Source organism: Juglans microcarpa x Juglans regia, chromosome 4D (genome assembly GCF_004785595.1).
Source record: "Juglans microcarpa x Juglans regia isolate MS1-56 chromosome 4D, Jm3101_v1.0, whole genome shotgun sequence".
In the NCBI taxonomy this organism is placed as follows: domain Eukaryota; kingdom Viridiplantae; phylum Streptophyta; class Magnoliopsida; order Fagales; family Juglandaceae; genus Juglans; species Juglans microcarpa x Juglans regia.
In genome coordinates this window covers 12,549,912-12,571,750 of record NC_054600.1, presented here as the reverse complement: position 1 = coordinate 12,571,750, position 21,839 = coordinate 12,549,912, and the positions used below count along the sequence as shown (strand labels likewise).

The 21,839-nt window shown below is 36.0% G+C and overlaps 1 long non-coding RNA gene across 8 annotated transcripts; it reads right to left on the bottom strand.

Moving 5' to 3' along the window:
• Positions 1-13,782: 13,782 nt before the first annotated feature.
• On the bottom strand, positions 13,783-20,994 carry LOC121261547. Of its 8 annotated transcripts, none has more exons than XR_005939917.1 (5): positions 20,627-20,994; positions 20,210-20,307; positions 19,522-19,934; positions 19,044-19,173; positions 13,783-13,931 (listed from the first exon to the last, which is right to left on the bottom strand). It is a non-coding gene; the product is annotated as an uncharacterized LOC121261547 (long non-coding RNA). The 8 variants fall into 8 exon arrangements; XR_005939919.1 differs by having other exon boundaries at positions 19,044-19,094; positions 20,627-20,991; XR_005939913.1 differs by having other exon boundaries at positions 19,044-19,111; positions 20,627-20,989.
• Between the last annotated feature and the right edge of the window lie 845 nt (positions 20,995-21,839).

Genomic DNA, 21,839 nt, shown 5'->3' with positions numbered 1-21,839 from the left:
ACTCAAGGGTCGATACACTGTTTTACTTTTACTGTTGTAAACAGGAACTCCTTATTTCTATAAAAGGAGAACCTTACTCTGAGCTGAGCAGAACTCAAAAACCAGAACTCACTCGAGAGACCTCTGATCCCTCTCTACCCTGTTCTTGAGTCTCCTTATTTATCTTGATTTTGTGTAAGTGCAAATCTGCACTACCTTTCATTTGTAATTACTTTAAGCCTGTTATTTTTAATAAAGCTTATATGTTTATTACAAATAATTGTGCATACATGCATATGGTCGGTTTAACCGCCTGTTTATCTTGTGCTTGCATGATTTAATTATTGTGCATACATGCATATGGTCTGTTTAACCGCCTGTTTATTTTGTGCTTGCATAATTTAATTATTGTGCAATATATCTTCCATCCTTCTTTTCCCTGCTTCTTCTCCTTCTCTTCTTCTTCAGTCTCTTCTTCTTCAGTCAGCTTCGGCTTTTCCTTCTTCTCGCTGTATGGTAATTTCAATTAATTCTTTGAAAACTAAACAAAACCTATGCAAAACAACAGAACACGCACGACAAGGCTTACTCACGGAGGAAAATCACGCGGCAACGTTCGACGTAGCGAGGGGCTAGGCAGACGGCGATGATCTCGGTGGAGCACTGGATGAGAGAGAGAGAAACACGGTGAGAGAGAGACAAAGTCATGCTATAAAGGGTGACACACAACATGTGCATGGAGGTGTTACCAAGAGAGAGGGTGGTGGTTTGAGCCGGCGACAGTGTAGCAAGGTGGTGCAGGGCTTAGCAAGACCGGGTTATGGCCGTTTCCGGATAGTGGCTAAACGCGTGCTTGGGAAAGATGGTCTGGCTATGGAAGTACTCTGTTTCTTGATGTAGAAACAGAGCAGTTTTGGCTCATTTCGGGGTTTATCTGCAGGTCGCGCGGCTGCTGGTGGAGGCTTGCAGTGGACAGTTCTGCTTCGGGCTAGTGTTTTTCATCGTGCAAGGGGCCAGACATGTGGGTTGCTTCGGTTTTACGTGGAGATGGAGGTGGCGGTGCGAAGGTGTTTGCTGCAAACGTACAAGGACGCAGCTACGACAGTGCGGTGGTTGAGGCTTACGTTCGCATGGTCTGGGCAGTGGGCACGGTGGTGGGGTCTGGGTTGAGGTTCACAGTGGAGAGTGGATGAATTGTGTGGCAGCAACGAGTGGTTACAGTGGGTGATTGAGGCTGAGGCGTGAAAAAGGAGAAGCGGCAACTCTCAGTTTTCGTTGAGGATGAAGAACGTGCAAATATATAGATGAAAGGATGACCAAAAATAAAACCCTAGAGATGAGAGAGTAACATGCATGCGGACGGAGAAGAGTCATGCGTGTGTGTGCATGTCGTGGACGAAAAGGAGACTAACGGGTGAAAAAGAAATATAGACGGAAAGAAAGACAAAAAAAAAAAAAAAAAAAAAATTTACGTGTGAAGAATTAAAACAAAATAACATGAACAAAATATATAAATAACAAAATCAATAAATAAAAAAAAGAAAGTTTGATTGGGTCCAGGTGTTACAGTGGATGCTTTGAAAAATGATAGTAAAAGCACCATGCCTATTTCTCTCTTATTATTTAGCCTATCTTTCAAATCACAAATAAGAGACAACTAAAGACAACCAAAGAAAACAGTTGAAAAACTTTTGATTATCTTACCAGAAAGTTGTGCCAAAATTGATTTTAAAATTCCACAGGCAAAGACTCTTGATAAGATTGATCAAATGCTTAATGATCTGAAAAAAGAATAGCCTTCTACTAGTGCTTTGTCTAACAAAGAAATAGAAGAAGAAGTTCTTGTTGAAACTACAGATGAGTCTTCTAAAGATCACTCTTCTGAAGAAAAGGATCTAGATTTACTTGAAAAGAATTTTCAAGATATTGTTTTAAAACCTGAAATAGCCAGATTTTCTTTAAAAGGACCCAAATCAATGAGTCTGACGAAGAATTGGTATTCCAGACCTACTCCTCTTGATTTACAGTTTGAAGAAAAAGTTTTTCAAAGCCAATCTTCTTACTCTACCGACAAGGTTTACGAATGGAATATTGATGGTTTTTCTGAACAAGAAATCATGAATACCATGAGTAAAATGTCCCTTGTAGCAAATGCTTATGTGAATAACAATATCAGACAACCTGATATTGTTAAGATTTTAACACAAAGTTTTTCTGGTGTTTTGAGAAACTGGTGGGATAAACACCTAACCAGAGATGCCAAGGAAACCATTCAGAACGCTGTCAAGTGTAATGATGATGGGTTACCTATTTTTTATGAATCCATTGGATCTGCCCAATCTGATGGAGTTAACACTTTGATTTATACAATTTTAAAACATTTTATTGTTACACCATCTGATGTAACTAGCCGCATCAGTAACCAGTTAAATAATTTTAGATGTCATCATATGTCTGATTATAGATGGTACAAAGATGTTTTTATTTCTCCAAAATAGCGGAATAAAGGAATAACCGAAGCTGACTGAAGAAGAAGAGAAGGAAGAGAATGGAAGAGTCAGAGTAAATTGCACAATAACTAAATTATGCAAGCACAAAATAAACAGGCGGTTAAACCAGATATATGCATGAATGAGTATGCAAAATTAATTGTAATAAACATATAAGCTTTATCAAAATTAACAAGTTTAAAGTATTATAGGCACAAGGTAGTGCAGATTTGCACTTACAGAAATCAGGGTAAATAAGGAGACTCAAGATTGGGAGAAAGGATCAGAAGTGTTTCTCTCGAATGTGAGTTCTGCCTTAGCTCAAGGGTAAGGTTCTCCTTTTACAGCATATGGAGTTCCTGTTTACAATTATTAAAATAAAACAGTAAATCAATCCGTGAGTGAACAGTAAGAACTGTTTAAGCACAGGGCTCAGGATGTCATTATTGTGTCTTTCCAGCTGTCTTTGTGGGTGGCTACTTTTGGCACAAGATGACAAAATAATATTCGGTCTTCTGGTTATCTTCCAGCTGTCTTTGAAGGCGGCTGCTTCGGATACTAGGCGACAATTATCTCAAAGTAGACTTTGGTCAGTCTTCTTTGAACTCAAGTAGTAGTCAATCATTTTCCAGCTTTGGAATGCCTTCTGAATCATGACCAAATATGTTACTGTATGAAGCCTCTGAGGATGCTTCTGAATTCTCATCATCTTCAGAATTATTACTCGCGGACTTAGACAGTTGTTGCTCAATCAATCTTATTAAATCTTTTTTACCAAGTCTGTTGAGGATATTATCTTTAGCAGACTTAGAAGATTTCTTTGAGGATGAGCTGGTGGCTTTTCCTTTTGCTGAAGTAGTTGGTGAACTAGGAGTCTGAATTATTAAAGGGTATTCAGGAACAAGTGTATCAGATTTGATTGCTGGAAATTCCTTATTGTCTTGCAAATCAGGGGCGACTTGAGAAAAATCTTTAATCATCTGGTTGATTACTTTTTCAGTATATCCAAACCTATCCCACCACTTTGTGAAGTAGGCTCGGTCAATTATATTAGCATTTTTCTCATAAGTCCATTTGAAGATCCACGGTAGTTTGTAGTTCTTGCAAAAATGGAGCTCATAAGGAAACATGACTGAATGCCGGTTTAATTTTGTACCAGCAACTTGTTGATAGAATGTAAAAGCTCTGGCGAGCTGCTCTGGAAGATTTTCTGGAATTAAACCAAATTGGTCCCACCATTGGAGAAACCAATAAGGGAAAGTTCTTTTGAATCTCGTATCAAAATTGATAAACCATGAATAGCTCATATCAGGTACCTGAAAAAACATGAAGCATCTCCAGACAGTTATATAATCATAGTAATTATAACTCAGTGTAGATTCTGAGAGTCTTTTGGTAGTCTATGGGTTTGTACCCCATTCAGCTTCTATAATGACTCGGAGGATGTAAGCACTGTGATAGATTAATTTGGTGGAATCATTCTTATCATAAATGAGTTTTATGACAAGAGAGTTGGTGAGAATCAAGATACTGGAATAATACTGGAGATTTTTGGATAAATCTTCAGGTATCCAGTGGAAATTGAGGGGAAAATAAGAAGAAGCTATTTTGAACGGATCTGTTAGATTAGAACGGTTAGGTTGTATATGAAACAGATGGGTTATAAACGGCTTCTTCAGATATTCAGATTTTCCTTTTGGGAGGAAAAACTGAGGAGTAATTAAAGTGGAAATTTTTGATGCCACTGCTTTTACCTATGGATCAAAAGATGTAGAAACCGTAGACGCGAAGCTCGCCGGTTGCACAATTTTACCAAGAGGTGTAAACCTATTGGCAATATCCAGTGATGTTGATGAGGCACTGGGCACAGTGGTGGATCCAGACTCATTCTTGATGAGTTTTATATTGGGTATTGGAGGTGGGGGGTTCGCTCTCTGTTTTTCTTTTTCTTTCTTCTTGCTCACGCTCATGGTTGGGTGTCTGCGAGAACTCTCTGGTAAGAAAATCAGGGATAGAATTATTAGTGCATTTGATGTATTCAATATCAAAATAAAAAACATTTAAAATACCTTGCCATCATGCAAAAATATGTTTTGATGCAATATTTTCAACATCTTGTTCTAAAACAAATTTAGCACTCATGCAATCAATTCGAAGTAAAAACTTATTGTTTAACAAATCAGATTGAAATTTAGAAATACATAGTACTATAGATAAATTTTTTTTTTTAATAGTACTATATTTCTCTTGTGCAGGATTCCAGGTTCCAGAATGGAAGCGAAGAATTTGTTCAGGAGAACCAAGTGAAACAGATTGTTTCAGAATGCCACTATAACCGATGTTTGAGGCATCTGTTTCAATAATTTTGAATGAATCAGTAGTTGGGATACCGAGGCATGGAAGAGTTTTGACATGTGCTTTGATTTTCCTTACCAGATTAGTATGGATTTTTGTTCATGGAGGAGGATTGGAAATGAGTCGTTCGAATAAAGGACGACAGTGTTTCCTCATATCCTTGCAAAAATCAGCAACATAATTGAGAGATCCTAAAAATCTCTGTAATTATTTTTTGTTAGTAATGACATCAGGAAATTTATCGGCAAAATCTATGGCTCTTTGAATGGGCCTGATTTTACCTTCAGAGATGTCATAACCAAGGAATCTGATCTTGGTTTGGAACAATTTGATCTTTTTCGCAGAGACGACAATGCCATTGATTCTAATGATGTCTAGAAACGAATTCAAATGTTTCCAGTGTTCATCAATAGATTTAGAAAAAACAAGGACATCATCTATATAGACGATGGTAAAAGCAGTGAACGAGTAGAAAACGTCGTTCATGATATTTTGGAACTCACTAGGGGCATTTTTGAGACCGAATGGCATCACATTCCATTCGAAATGACCGAAGGAGGTAACAAAGGCTATCATACCGGTCTGACTCAGCTATCTGGATTTGCCAAAACCCAGATTTGAGGTCAAATTTGGAAAAGACCACAGCATCACTCAACGTATGAATTAAATCATTTTTGTTGGGAATAGGGTACCTAATCCACTTCAAGACTTTGTTCAAGGGTTTGTAATTAATGACTAGACGAGGGGTACCTCATTCTAGTTCAGCATTTTTCCGGACATAAAAGGCTGGGCAAGACCAAGGGGACTTGCTGTCTCTAATTATGCCTTTTTTCTTAAGATCTGCAATTTCCTTTTTGCAGAATTCTAAAGTCTGACTATTCATCTGAATGGGTCTGGCTTTAGTGAAAATAGTGCTTTCATCGAAATTTTTGATATAGGGAAGAGAAACGATGTGTTTCTTCTTTTGCCATAAAACGTTTGGTAAATCGGAACAAACACAAAAAACAAGACGCTAGTTAAAATCATCAATTTTTGAAATTAAAATTGGCGAAGATAATTGTTCAGAAATCTTTTTGTACCTGATTTCCTGTTGGAGGAAATTCAGATGTTTTTCTTTACAAAGAGCAAATATTTCAAACCTTTATCTTGATCAATCTCTTGACGAGATGCAAATTTAAATTTGACATTTTGACCAAAAGGGTCGGTAGTAATACCATCTTTTTCAGTCAAAAAAGGATATACAGCAGAAATAAATGGAATGCCTAAAATCACTTTGTCAGACATGTTTCTGACTAAAACAGAAGGGATTTTGAAACAAACACTGTTTTGACAAACATGAGCGTTGTTAAGCTCATATGTGATTTTCATCTAAGATCCATTTGTAGAAAATAATTTCTCAGAGGATTTTCAAAATATTTGCTAGGAATGAGTCCTTCCTGAATACAATTCAGGTCTGATCCGGAATTAATCATAGCAACAACAAAATATTGAAAATCATGGGCAGCCACAATGGTAACCCTGGAAAACCATTTTGGAGGAATGGTATGATGGATCAAACAAATCTGATTATCAGCAGCTAACTCATATTGACTTGAACCAGAATCGTTTGTTTGCTCATTGTCAGAAGGAATATCCTGATCAAGTTGTTTATCAATTTTAAAAACTAAAAATTCTTGTTTTAAAATCTAATTTTCAGACTTAAGGTTATTAACCTCAGTTCTGAGTTCAACAATTTCTTTTTTAACAAGATTAATTTCGTGTTGTAAATCATTTGTAGAAATTTTCTTGAATTTTTTCTTTTGAAATCTCTCCAAGGTTCTTGAAAACTAATCCTTTGCTTAGAACACTTTGGTTCTTGGTGAGCCATAGTATTTCTTAACTTAAGAAGATTCTTCCTTAAGTTCAGGATTTGTGATTTGAGAAATCAAAGTTAGCAATAGGTTTTCTTATTCTTCAGATTTTGACAAGACATGAATTGTCTTACCCTTTGTCTGGCAACAAGTATCATTACAATTGCAACCTAGTTTAGGACCAGTAGAATCTGGAGATTCAGTTTCTGAGTGATATTCTGAATCACTAGAACTGAACTCAAGGATATCAGATGATGAAGACGGAGCTATTTCTAGGAGTTGAAATAGTTCTTCTTTATCATTGTTATCAATATTCAACTGATTAAACTTTTTTTTTAATTTTCTATCTTTTTTGACTTTCTGAGGGCATTTATCTGTAAAATGTCCTGGATTGCCATAAATAAAATATTTTCCTTGAGAAAAATCCTTAGATTTCTTTTTCTTAGAACATGACTTAGAAAATGGTTTTTTATAAGTTTTCTTGTAAAATTTATCACGGGGTTTTCTCTTGATACCACCATGAGATTTAGAAAACTTGTGTCTCCTTTTAGAGGGAGCTATAGCAGGAAGTCCAAATTATTCACAAAATGTCCCCATTTCGTATTTGGCTTTCTTGCTATTTCTTATATGTTCTTGAAGCATTCTTTGATCATTACACTTACTAATACCAAGTTTCTTGATTACTGCACAAATATCACCATAAGTGTATGCATCATAATTAAGAGACCCAGCAATAGTAAGTTCATCCTTCACCTTGTAAGCGACCAAGCGGGGTAATCCATCAGTAAATTTTTCTTTCCAGTAAGGCTTCTAGCTATCATCCCGAAGCATAACTTTGGAAATAAAAACATCTTGGTACCATCTATAATCAGACATCTGATGACATCTAAGATTATTTAACTGGTCGCTGATGCGGCTAGTTACATCAGATGGTGTGATGTTTTAAAATTGTATAAATCAAAGTGTTAACTCCATCAGTTTGGGTAGATCCAATGGATTCATCAAAAATAGGTAACCCTTCATCATTACACTTGACAGCGTTCTGAATGGTTTCCTTGGCATCCTTGATTAGGTGTTTATCCCACCAGTTTCTCAAAACACCAGAAAAACCTTGTGTTAAAATCTTAACAATATCAGGTTGTCTGATATTGTTATTCACATAAGCATTTGCTACAAGGGACATTTTACTCATGGTATTCATGATTTCTTGTTCAGAGAAACCATCAATATTCGATTCGTAAACCTTGTCGGCAGAGTAAGAAGATTGGTTTTGAAAAATTTTTTCTTCAAACTGTAAATCAGGAGGAGTAGGCCTGGAATACCAATTTTTCGTCAGACTCATTGGTTTGGGTCATTTTGAAGAAAATCTGGCTATTTCAGGTTTTAAAACAATATCTTGAAAATTCTTTCCAAGTAAATCAAGATCCTTTTCTTCAGAAGAGTGATCGTTAGAAGACTCATCTGTAGTTTCAACAAGAACTTCTATTTCTTTGTTAGACAAAGTACTAGTAGAAGACTGTTCTTTCTTCAGATCATTAAGCATTTGATCAATCTTATCAAGAGTCTTTGCCTGTGGATTTTTAAAATCAATTTTGGCACGACTTTCTGGTAAGATAATCAAAAGTTTTTCAACTGTTTTCTTTGGTTGATCTTTAGTCAAAACCAAAGGAATAAGATCAGGTTTTTCAACTTTTTCTTCAATCTAATCCAACTGTTGTCCGATCGTATGAAGGGCAAGATTCACAAAGTTATTCTGAGAAATAACCTTTTTTGTTTCTTTAAGAATCTTATCTTTCTCAGGATCTCTGGAAACAGTTTCAGAGATTTTGAAAGGTGAAGCAGATATCTCAACTCCCTTATGGGTGATGAGAACAGTCTCTAAAGGTGGATGGCTAGATTGAACTACCATCTTTCATTCTTCCTTGACAAAATCAGTTTTAACAACATTCAAAGTATTGTTAGAAACATAAATATTTTCAACAAAATCAAAGAAAAGAATATGCATTTGCTGCTTATTCATTTCTTCTTTCCATTTCCGTTTAACACATTGTTTTTCTTTTTCAGAATATTTTGTGTGATAAGCTTTTGGCGTAGCACTGTTTTTTGGAAGTTTGTACTCTTCAAAAAGATAAACAAGATCAAACGCAAATGGTTTTTTCAACACAGTTAAACTGTGATGAACTTGTGATGCAACAGGAGCTACCATATCTGAAGCTGTAGGTGATAAAGATGAGTCATCTTCTTTATCGGCTTCATTATGAATAGGCTGGTCTTTAGAGGATCAGCATCCCGTGCAGACTAAAAAGCAGAAGTAACTTGAGAGGACTTAGAAAGTCCTTTTAGTTTTAAAACAGGATTAGCAGGTTGGATTGTTTTAACAGAATCTTCTAGAAATTGTTTGAGATTTTGGTCTCTTCTTACTGGAATTTCTGACCCTGCAAATGAAGAACTAGATCCAGCATAAGAATTTGGAAAAGTCTTGTTGAAGGCAAATTCGTGCACCGATGCACACCAAAAATGACGTGGAAACTGGGTTTAAAATGAAAATAAAATGGTGCGTCTTGATGGAAGGCTGGAGATGATAAACCAATAGATTAGCAAGAGATGGGCATGCCATGGCCACATCTTTCCACTCTGCAGATCCCAACCACAAAATAAAACAAGGAAAAAGCCAAAGCCAACCCCACTGATCAATGGGTTGCGTTTCATCAAAGAGAGATGCTACTTCAAGCACCTACAGTCTTCTTAACTTGGACAATGAGAAACCCATCGAAGAGCACTGTGTTGTAGGATGTTACAGAGATCTCCTCTGCCCAAGGAGCCAGAAGTCATTAATGTTTGGAAACTCATGCAAGATCTTGAAGAAGGAAAGGAATGTCCATTTCTAATACCCAAGCCAAGAAAAGCCCGAAACCAAGAGCTTTTCTCCATGGTTTCGTGGGTTTCGATGTTAAGAGACCACTGAAGTTCTCAAATCAGATTTGGTCTACGAACTTTGAAGAAGGTGAAGATATTTCTTGGGAAAGAGAATAAGGGATGGGTTAATTTGTTCGGACATTCTGACTATATCTTGAAAGGGATTTTGAAAACTAAGAATCATACTGAAGATTCTTGTAACGCAGCATTGAATTTAAGTTATCCGGTGAAAGAGTCTCTAATCAGGGCGCATAAAATAGACAGTCCTAGCAACAATTTGGGGCTTTCCTCGTGACGGAAGAGCTTTAGTCCCCCTATTTGATCCAGAGCTTCTTGCATCTTAAGAAAAAGAATTGTCTGAAGATGAAGGTTTTGATCGGGGAGGTGTGGTGAGTGCAATGAGAATGGGTTGAGTTTTCGTATTTTTTCTTTTGCCTTTTCTTTTCTTTTTTTAATAAAAAAGTTACAGGTTGCCATGTCAGTATTTGGTGCCCGGTTGGTGCCCCAAACCGCCTGTATATAGAAAAATTCTAAGAATTTCTTCTTAGCCCTGGAGATCTAGTCTGATCAAAACTAATTTTAACAGTTCCATCTAGGTACTGTTGAATGTTACTTGGATAACTTTCAACAGGGTTTTGAGGGATGGAAGAGACTTCTTCTTCCAAAATCCATTCTTTGGGAAGAGTTATGTCTTTCCAAAAAATCATTTTTGGAGTTGAAACATCCGCATCTAGGATTGAACTCTGGATCAGAAGAGTTTTTCCCTGGATGGGTTTTGTAATAGCCTTTGGATTTAAACTCGTTTTTAAAAGACGATAATAAATCCTGTAAATCAAAGTAAGGGGTTTGTTACCCTTAAGCATATCATATCCAGAAGTTAAAATGTTTAAAGTCAAACATTTTAAAATATGTTCATCATCAAGAGCAGGTGTTAAATCTGGATAACAATTAAAATGGACTGGTCCATCCGTTAGAGAGGATTGGATCATTCCAAGAATACTTGTTTCAAAATTATTGAATCTAACATCCCCTAAACGAAACAATACGGATGCATTGATACCTCTCCTTGTTAAAGGTTTGGCAGCAATTTGGATAGATCCAATATGAATATATCTAAAATCTTGCTGCAAGAATTTTGTCATCTGTTCTTTCGGGAAGAGATAACATTTTTCTTGAGTTTTGGAAATAGCATAAGTTTGTTCAATAGTACGCACGCAAAATTGTGTGTGCATAGATCTCTCAAACCAATTGGTCCGATAGATCGTGCTAACATCAAGTTTTGGAATCTTCCACGATCCCAGCACAGACGACTCTTTTGCTTCAAAAGCACAGTCTTCCTCATTAACAATGTCAGGCGGCATGGCGGACCTGAAACTAATTGTTAAATTGGATTTATTTATCCAACTTATTTTGTCCTAGGACAACACCGACTGTCGCATCTCTGGGGTCTGCGAACTTACCACTCTCGGCCCTCGGGTTTGAACCTATAGCTGCCCTATACTCGCCTCACCGGCTTCAAAATGGGGTTACACCTCCGGGTTCCTGACCTACTTGTCGAAAGATGATCCTGAACCAATTAAAGTAGAAACTCCAGGTGGGGGTTGTCAGAAAACAAAATAAGTTTAACAAAGAAGAAACAATTCACAACAATTAGATACCAAATTGGCTCTGATACCAAAACAATGGATTAAAGGAATAGCCGAAATTGATTGAAAAAGAAGAGAAGGAAGGGAATGGAAGAGTCAGAGTAAATTGCACAATAATTAAATTATACAAGCACAAAATAAACAGGCGGTTAAACCAGCCATATGCATGAATGAGTATGCAAAATTAATTGTAATAAACATATAAGCTTTATTAAAATTAACAAACTTAAAGTATTACAAGTACAAGGTAGAGCAGATTTGCACTTACAGAAATCAGAGTAAATAAGGAGACTCAAGATTGGGAGAGAGGATCAGAAGTGTTTCTCTCGAATGTGAGTTCTACCTTAGCTCAAGGGTAAGGTTCTCCTTTTATAGCATAAGGAGTTCCTGTTTACAATTATTAAAGTAAAACAGTAAATCAATCCGTGAGTGAACTGTAAGAACTCTTTAAGCACGGGGCTCAGGATGTCATTATTGTGTTTTCCAGCTGTCTTTGTGGACGGCTGCTTTTGGCACAAGATGACAAAATAACATTCGGTCGTTTGGTAAGAGACATCATCTATATAGATGATGGTAAAAGCAGTGAACGAGTTGAAAATGTCGTTCATGATATTTTGGAACTCACTAGGGGTATTTTTGAGACTAAATGACATCACATTCCATTCGAAATAACCGAAGGGGGTAACAAAGGCTGTCTTATACCGGTCTGACTCAGCTATCTGGATTTGCCAAAACCCAGATTTGAGGTCAAATTTGGAAAAGACCACAACATCACTCAACCTATGAATTAAGTCATTTTTGTTGGGAATAGGATACCTAATCCACTGCAAGACTTTGTTCAAGGGTTTGTAATTAATGACTAGACGAGGGGTACCTCTTTCTAGTTCAGCATTTTTCCAGACATAAAAAGCTGGGCAAGACCAATGGGACTTGCTGTCTCTGATTATGCCTTTTTTCTTAAGATCTGCAATTTTCTTTTTGCATAATTCTAAAGTCTGACTATTTATCTGAATGGGTCTGGCTTTAGTGGAAATAGTGCTTTCATCGAAAATTTTGATATAGGGAAGAGAAACGATATGTTACTTCCTATGCCAAAAAGTATTTGGTAAATCAGAACAAAAATAAAAAACAAGACGCTTGTTAAAATCATCAATTTTTGAAATTAAAATTGGCGAAGATAATTGTTCAGAAATCTTTTTGTACCTTATTTCCTGTTGGAGGAAATTCAGATGTTTTTCTTTTGCAAAGATAAAAAATTTCAAACCTTTATCTTGATCAATCTCTTGATGAGACGCAAATTTAAATTTGACCTTTTGACCAAAAGGGTCGGTAGTAATACCATCTTTTTCAGTCAAAAAAGCATATAAAGCAGAAATAAATGGAATGCCTAAAATCACTTTGTCAGACATGTTTCTGACTAAAATAGAAGGGATTTTAAAACAAATATTGTTTTGACGAATATGAGCGTTGTTAAGCTCATATGTGATTTTCATCTGAGATCCATTTGCAGAAAATAATTTCTCAAATGATTTTTCAAAATATTTGCTAGGAATGAGTCATTCCTGAATACAATTCAGGTCTGATCCGGATTCGATCATAGCAACAACAGAAATTTGAAAATCATGGGCAACCACAATGGTAATCTTGGAAAACCATTTTGGAGGAATGGTATGATGGATCAAATAAATCTGATTATTAGCAGCTAACTCATGTTGGCTTGAACCAGAATCGTTTGTTTGCTCATTGTCAGAAGGAATATCCTGATCAAGTTGTTTATCAATTTTAAACACTAAAAATTCTTGTTTTAAAATCTCATTTTCAGATTTAAGGTTATTAACCTCAGTTCTGAGTTCAACGATTTTTTTTTAACAAGATTAATTTCGTGTTGTAAATCATTTGTAGAAATTTTCTTAAGTTTTTTCTTCTGAAATCTCTTCAAGGTTTCTTGAAAACTAATCCTTTGCTTAGAAGACTCTGGTTCTTGGCGAGCCATAGTCTTTCTTAACTTAAGAAGATATTCTTCCTTAAACTTAGGATTTGTCATTTGAGAAATCAAGGTTAGCAATAGGTTTTCTTGTTCTTCGGATTTAGACAAGACATGAATTGTCTTACCATTTGTCTGGCAACAAGTATCATTACAATTGCAACCTAGCTTAGGACCAGTAGAATCTGGAGATTCAGTTTCTGAGTGATATTCTGAATCACTAGAACTGAACTCAAGGATATCAGATGATGAAGACGAAGCTATTTCTAGAAGTTGAAATAGTTCTTCTTTATCATTGTTATCAATATTCAACTGATTAAACTTCTTTTTTAATTTTTTATCTTTTTTGGCTTTCTGAGGGCATTTATCTGCAAAATGTCCTAGATTGCCACAAATAAAATATTTTCCTTGAGAAAAATCCTTAAATTTCTTTTTCTTAGAAAATGGCTTAGAAAATGATTTTTTATAAGTTTTCTTGTAAAATTCATCACAGGGTTTTCTCCTGATACCACCATGAGAGTTAGAAAACATCATATATAAATGGTAGTAAACCTCAAATAATGGTAGTAATATAGAATGCGAAAAACAATACAAATATTTTTACAATACTTATCTTAATTTTATAAAAATAGACATCTATTGGATAAGAGTAATAAATGGTAGATCAAACTTGTAATTTTATAACTTCAAGATAACTTCATCTCTTAACAACCTGTTATCACAAAATCTCTTGCAAATATTAAAAATAAATTAAGAAAAATAATCGTCGTATATGACAACAAATATCAATAATGATAATAATAATGAAACTAATGATGATGATCTCAAAACTAATGATGATGATAATATGAAAAGATGATACAAAGATGATGTGATGAGATCATGATGGTAGGTGAGGATGTCACAAGATGGATCATGATAGTCATGAAGAAGAGACCCACGACCACAGATACAACTCATACAGACGCACGACAACAGTTTTTGTCGTGGGTTTGTATGATAGAGACCCACTGTGACTATGAGGGATGAATTTGCAAGTTTAACAATCCACTACGACGACCATAGGCTATAAAGATCTGTGACCCCAGACCATAGACTGTGGGTCTGTGCACGATTATTACTTGATTTTGTTTATTTGTTTCGTTTTATTTATACTTTTGTGAGTTTGTCTTTTTTTTTTGTTGAATTTGTGATATTTTTCTGATCTATGTAAGTTTGTTTGTTTGTATTTTTATTGGACTTTTTTTGTAAAAAAATGTGGTGTTAAATGGGGTTGTCTGACAGTGGTGGCTCCAATCCGCCTCCCGGTATCCAGACAGGGGCACCCACCCACCCACTTGGTTAAGCCCCCACCCTCCCCGTCCATGCGAGGGCAGGTACATGTAACAATTCTAGTGAAAAGTGGATGTTTTACTCTAGTGAAGTGTAAAAGCCCCCCATGCCTATTTCTCTCTAATTATCTAGTCTATCTCTAAGCCACCAATAATGGTAGTAATAGAGAATGCGAAAAACAATACAAATATTTCTACAATACTTTTATCTTAATGTTATAAAAATAGAGATCTATTGGATAAAAGCAATAAATGGTAGATCAAACCTATAATTTTATAACATCGAGATAACTTTATCTCTTAACCTGTCATCATAAAATCTCTTGCATTTATTAAATATAAATTAAGGAAAATAATAGTATACAACAACAAATATCAATACAGATAACAACAATGAAACTAATGAGGATAATCTCAAAACTAACGATGATGATAATATGAAAAAATGATTCAATGATGATGTGATGAGATCATGATGATAGATGAGGATGTATGATGATGTGATGAGATCATGATGATAGGTGAGGATGTAACGAGATGGATCGTGACAGTCATGAATATGAGGATGTGATGAGATCATGATGGTATGAAAAGATGATGAGATGATAAATGGTGAGATGATGATGAGTATGCTAATGTAAAGAGATGAATCGTGATGGTTATGAAGATGATGTAATGAGACTATGATGATATGAAAAGATGATGATGTAATGATAAATGATATGAAAAGATGATGAGATGATAAATGATATGAAAAGATGATGAGCTAAGCCGAGCAAATTGATAAGGGCAAAACCCAACATACCTTGGCCTACAATGCGATGGAGAGCAGGTCTGCTACCCGCCTGCATTCCACAGGTGGATGAGCTTTAATTTGCCTGTTTTAAAGTCCAGCAGGGGGTGCCAGGTTGGGCCCACCTGGCCTTTAATATATAATATATATATATATATATATAAATATAAATCATAATATCATATATTAAAAAAATAAAACCCTAACTAAATACCAATTTTTCTCTCTCAATCTCTCTCTACTGTCATTTCTCTCCTTTCCAGCGGCCATCCCCCTCCCTTGTCTTCTCCCATTCCCCCTTCTCTTTTCCTCATTCCTTGAGGATTTTCACACCTCAATAGCCACCACCCCCTTCTCTCTCTTTTTTATTCTCCTCCATATTTCCCTTCTCCTCCTCCTCTTTTAAACCAGCTTCTTAGTTCTCTCTGTTATCATGGGGGCCAAGCCGCAGTCTACTACGGTAAGAACATAGTTTGGTCGTTGGTCTCTATGACTCCATACCATGGTTTTTGTCATGGGTCTACCATATGTTAGAGACCCACTGTGACTATGAGTGATGAGTCTGCAAGTTTAACAATCCACTATCACGACCATGGGTTATAAAGATCAGTGACCCAAGACTACGACATGTGGGTCTGTGCACTATTATTACTTGGAATCGTTTATTTGTTTCATTTTATCTATAATTTTGTGAGTTTGTTTTGGTTTTTTGTTAGATTTGTGATATTTTTTTGATATGTAAGTTTGTTTGTTTTGATTTGTAAATTTGTTGGTTTTTGTTTGAAATTTTATTGGACTTTTTTTTTTTTTTTTGTAAAAAATGTGATGTTGAACGGGGTGGTTTGATGATGGTGGCTCCAATCCGCCTCCCGATATCCAAATGGGGGGGGGGGGGGGGGGGAGACCCATCTACGGGGTTAAGCCCCCCTCCCGTCCTGCGAGGGTACCTCAGTAACAATTCTAGTGAAGAGTGGATGCTTTGTAAAATGATAGTAAAAATTCCTGTGCCTATTTCTCCCTAATTATTTAGCATATCCCTCAAATCACAAATAAGAGACAATATAGTTTATGTATATATGATGTTTGCAATAGAGAATGTGAAAAACAATACAAATAATTTTACAATACTTATATTAATTTTATAAAAATAGACATCACTATGAGGAGTTATTTCAAGGGTTTAACACAAATTCATGGAGAATTAATCAAGCTCAAGATGAAACTGAAGAGAGGAGAGGAATGTGACTGATTTGCAGCAATTAAATCAACCTAGAAACATAGTAAAGACAGATGACAATTTTTTTTTTTTCACCTCAAACTTGAACTAGTTTAAGTGTTTCTCTAAACCTTTGAGCTTCCTCATTTTTCTATAGACTTCACTACTGTTTTCGTGATTTCTATGAAGGTTTTTCTACCTCTTGACGTGGCCTAAAACAAGGGAATGGTGGAGAGGATGAGAGCTTGCTGGTCTTTTGGTCCCTAACGGAAAAATGATTTGCATGGAATTCAAAGAAACAAGTATTGTTAGAACAAAATTGAGATATTGAAACTAAATTTTTGGTAATGGAAGGTACATGAAGCAAGTTATGAAGATGAGATGAGCATGAGCATGAGTTAGAGAGAAGAGAAGAGTCACCGATGTTGTTGATGGACAGTCCATGTCCATTTCCCGCTCGAATTTGTTCATTTCCAGAGTATGGCTCGGATGTGAGATTAAGGTGAGAAAGATCATGGGTTATATGGTTTGTGGCTGCCAAGTTAGGGTACCAAGTTTGGTCAATGATGGAGGATGGTGCGGTGTAATGAGCTGAGAATGAATGTGGTGGTTCATGTTGGTATGCATGGTCGAATTTGTAGTGACATTGAAGAGCTGTGTGTCCTGGTTTTTGGCAAACTTGGTAGGTAGGTCGGTTTGAGGTTGTGGAATATGAGGGATTTGGGGGGTTTGGGTGGGTAGAAAATCTGCCTCTGGTGAAGGGTCTTGTTCTTCCTCTAGTATATCTAATCCCCCTATAATTTCCTCTACCACGTTGATCACGGAAGGAGTTACCAGTACTCACATTCACAGATGGTGTAAATGAAGTGAGGGAGCTAGTGTTGCGTGAGTTGTGAGACATTCTACTTTCATGAATAAGTAGGAGATGATAAAGCTCATGAGAAGTAATTGGGTCAGATCTTGTGGTGATGGATGTAACAAATGACTCATAAGATGGACCAAGACCATTTAGAAGATAGGTGACAAAATCTTTGTTTGAAAGTGGATTACCAGTGGCTGTAAGGGTATTGGCAATCATTCTCACTTTGCTATAAAATTCAGACCTCTAGACAAATTGGTAAGTTGAAATTTAACTTGAAACTCTTTTGCTTGGGAGTGTGAGCTGAACATTGATTCAAGAGAAACACATAGTTCTCTCGAGGTTCTAGCTGAAATGACATTCCCAACAACTGATTCAGTAATTGAAAAAAACAAAATACTAAGTATCATTTGATCTGATTTTTGCCATGAGAGAAAGGCAGCGTTAATTTTTGGTTGAGACCCTAAGTCTGTGGGAAGGTATTTTGAGGGTATAGTCTGTGTGCCATCAATGAAAGAAAATAGATCTTGACCTCTTAGATAAGTAGAGATTTGAACTTTCCATATCAAGTAATTATCAGGAGTTAACTTGATGGAAACAATGTGAAAGAAGGATGAGGGAATAGATGAGGAAGAAGAGTGTGGATTCGTGGACTGTGTTGTCATGATAGAAGAAGGATCAAGAGATTGCTAGTCAGCAGCTCTGATACCATGATAAAATGAAAAGAAAATGAAATGTTGTGCAGAAGAAATAGAGAAGCATTGTCATTCTGCAGAAAATGTTCACAGACGTATATATTCATTTGATGTTCATGCCTTTATATAGGCAACCAATTACATAGCAGACCAATAGGAAATTTACAGACATAAAATGTAAAAGTATATTACAGCTGGAAATATAACAGACTAACAAACTCTGCAGCAGTAGGAATATTCCCTAAAATTCTATTTGTGCTACCTACTCTGTGATGGAATTTTCTGCTTTATGTTTCTGTTGTGGTGAGTTGTGTAGACATAGATTAATAGAGCTGAGCAATAGAAAGAAAAGAGAGGAGCTGTGTGTTGCTGTTCCCCTCAGTTCCAGCTACTTAGTGCTGGTTTTGGTATGAGATTTTAAGGTCATTTGGTACTTCTAATGTCACATATTGAGGGTGAGCTAAAGAGATGAGATAAAGGCAAACTAAGGGGCTAGAACTTGAGACGAATCAGAGCTAAAGTTGATGAATTTTCTGCACTAGCTTGTACAACCAATAAGTTAGTTATATACCTATTTCAAAACCCCCATCCTTCAACTATAATCCCAACTACACAAGCAATGAACAAGCGTTGAAGAAAATTTGGAAATAAGCATGATTTATGGGTAGACATAGCATAAAAACAGCAAATGATAGTTCTTGATAAACCAGAAAATTCTAATGAAATCCTTAGTTGTTTACTTAGTTATTAGCTTGAGTAGAAGGTAAAAAAATACATACTGATCTCTACTAGTTTAACACATGAAAATGGAGGCCTAAACATAATTGAAAAGTGATTCAAATAGAGGAAGAAGTGTAGTTAAAACTATAGCAGGACTTTTTTGTAGAAACTGTACAGCTTGGAACAAAACAAGGCAGAAAATGATCTCACCTCTTCAAGCAGTAGATTGCACGAATTATGCATGTTTCTACCTTCCCTCCACTTGGTTACACATCCAACTAAACAAGTATTAGGGTAAAAATGTAAGGACAGATGAGGTTGGAAGACACCATGACAGAATCTGTTGCAGAAAATTCCAGAACTTGGAAGTGTGTTGCTGCTATCTTTTTAGGTGCTAAACGTGAACTAAGAGAGGGAAAATTGATGGAGTTTTAAACTAAACTGAACTTAGTCTCCTTACAAAAGAAATTTAAGCCAAAATTCCAAACTTGTAGTGAAGATATAAGCTAAAAATGAAGGGGGAAACTGCTGCAGCACAAATAGAAAACATCACAAATTTCCTGAGGTACTTTGAGCTCTAAGAGGTGGGTTTAATCCTATTTACAGATCCTATTTTCCTTCCTTATGATTATCCACTCAAATACACAAGATATAGAAGAAATATGTGAGAAAAGGAAGGTGAACTCACAATATAAATTCTGGACAACAGCAGATATTCACAGAAAAGCTAAACATGGTTGCTGTTTGTGTGTATTGTGCAGGCTGCTGCTCTTGCTTATTACTTGAATTTCCTCTGCCATCCCTTGCTTCAACTGCTATCATCCATTTCAGCTGCTACATGATGGGAAAAAGAAGAGGAAAGCAAGAGAGGAAGAGCCATGGACTTTCGGCTTAAGAAACTGAAGATGATGGGATCTGTTTTGGGGCTCAAGGTGTCGACCGGTTGTGGGTGTTAGGGAAATATGGAGTCTTAAAACAAAGATAGAAAAAGAAAGAGATAAGGATGGAGATGATGAGTACCTGGTAGGATCACAAAGAAACATTCAAAATAGTCCATACAGAATAAATTCTCATTGAAGGGTGCGGGTGGGCTGAATATTCCTAGCCAAGAGGATGAGCCAAACCAGAAAAGTATTAGAAGTGGATTTGCATTAAAACTACAAAATCAAAATACCCCCGTGGAGAATTATAAACATATATGAATCAATTTTCACTAGAAAGATTGGCGAAAAGAAGAAGTAAAACAATGACTGCATTCGTTTCAGATACGAATTTATTTGAAGATATAGAGAAAAAAAAACAAAAAACAAAAAACAAAACTAAAGATATGTTGCAAATCGTTAATGGTAAAATTTCCCCCTATCACCTGCACTTACATACGACCCGCAGAGGCCTTGCAGAACCACGATCGTAGTGGGTCTGCCTTGCCGTGAGAAATCTTTGAGGTGCTTCTCATTGCAGGATAGCTGAGGACCTGTGAGGCAAAGAAACATTAAAAATCATGTAGACCCAACAAAATGATGTGAGGAATGCTCAAGCTAGTAAGTTTTCAAGCTAATAAGAGGAAGAACCAGACAAGAAAAACCTTAACGGAATAATGTGAGGATTACTCAAGGGAATAATGTGAGGAGCACTCTTAACTAAGAGGAAGAACCAGACAAGAAAAACCTAGCTAGCAAAAGAACAAGAAGCATATGCTCATCAATCCAAAAGGGAGAAGAGAAAGGGGCAAGCATATCGCAAATCTTTAACCCTGAGCAGACAACACGGAGGAGATAAAAAGGCGTACATACCATCTATCTTTAATTCGAGCAGACAAATGATTTCGCGCCCGAGCATGTCTGATTCTCACGACCTCGGCTTAGATTACAAATCACAGCTAGAATTGAAAACAATTAATTGAAAGGCAATTTTTTTGCAACAGAGGTACACCGATTGAGCAAAATAGAGGGCAAAGACCAAACCGACACAGGTGAGGATTAACGAGGAATTTCACCTGAAGTCTCTCTCTATTCAAATTGGACAATGGAATGAAACTAACGGCTAAAACTATTGTCTTCCCACCGTCTCATGGATGTATAAAAGCGGGGCTTTGTGGGTTTTTTCTTCTTTTTTTTTACCGTTGCTGGAATGGTTTGTGTTTTGTTTTTAAAAATTTTTAAAATAGCAATTGAACAACGGAAAGAATGGCTAAATTTCTCTCTTTTCTTGTCTTATAAATAATAAAATGATTCAAAAAACCCACATTGAATGTGGAAAAATAAAAAAAAAAATTTTGGTTTAATTTTTTTATTTTATGTTTAGCGAAAATTAAGAAACATTAAATTGTGAGATTATTATAAAATTAAAAAGACAAGATTATACTTTGTATCTCAAAAGTATATTGAGTGCCATAATTTAAGATTCAGTTGTTAAGTCGAAAGAATAATATATTGCCTTTATCTAATAGATGTCTATTTTTATAAAATTAAGATAAGTATTGTAAAAATATTTTTATTGTTTTTCGCATTCTCTATTACTATCATTATTGGTGGTTTACCTTGCAAACATCATATATACATAAACTATTTTGTCTCTTATTTGTGATTTGAGAGATAGGCTAAGTAATTAGAGAGAAATAGGCACAGAGGCTTTTACTATGATTTTGCAAAGCATCCACTCTTCACTAGAATTGTTATATGCACATGCCCTCGCATGGACGCTGGGGGGGAGGCTTAACCTCGTGGGTGGGTGCCCCTATCTAGATATCGAAAGGCTGATTGGAGCCGCCACCTTTAGACCACCCCATTCAACATCACATTTTCTTACAATAAAAGTCCAATAAAAGTCTAAACAAAAATCAATAAACTTACAGATCAAAACAAACTTACATATAAAAAAAATATCACAAATCCAACAAAAAACCAAAACAAACTCACAAAATTACAGATAAAATGAAACAAATAAACGAATCCAAGTAATAATTATGCAAGACCCACAAGCAGCGGTCTTGGGTCACTGATCTTT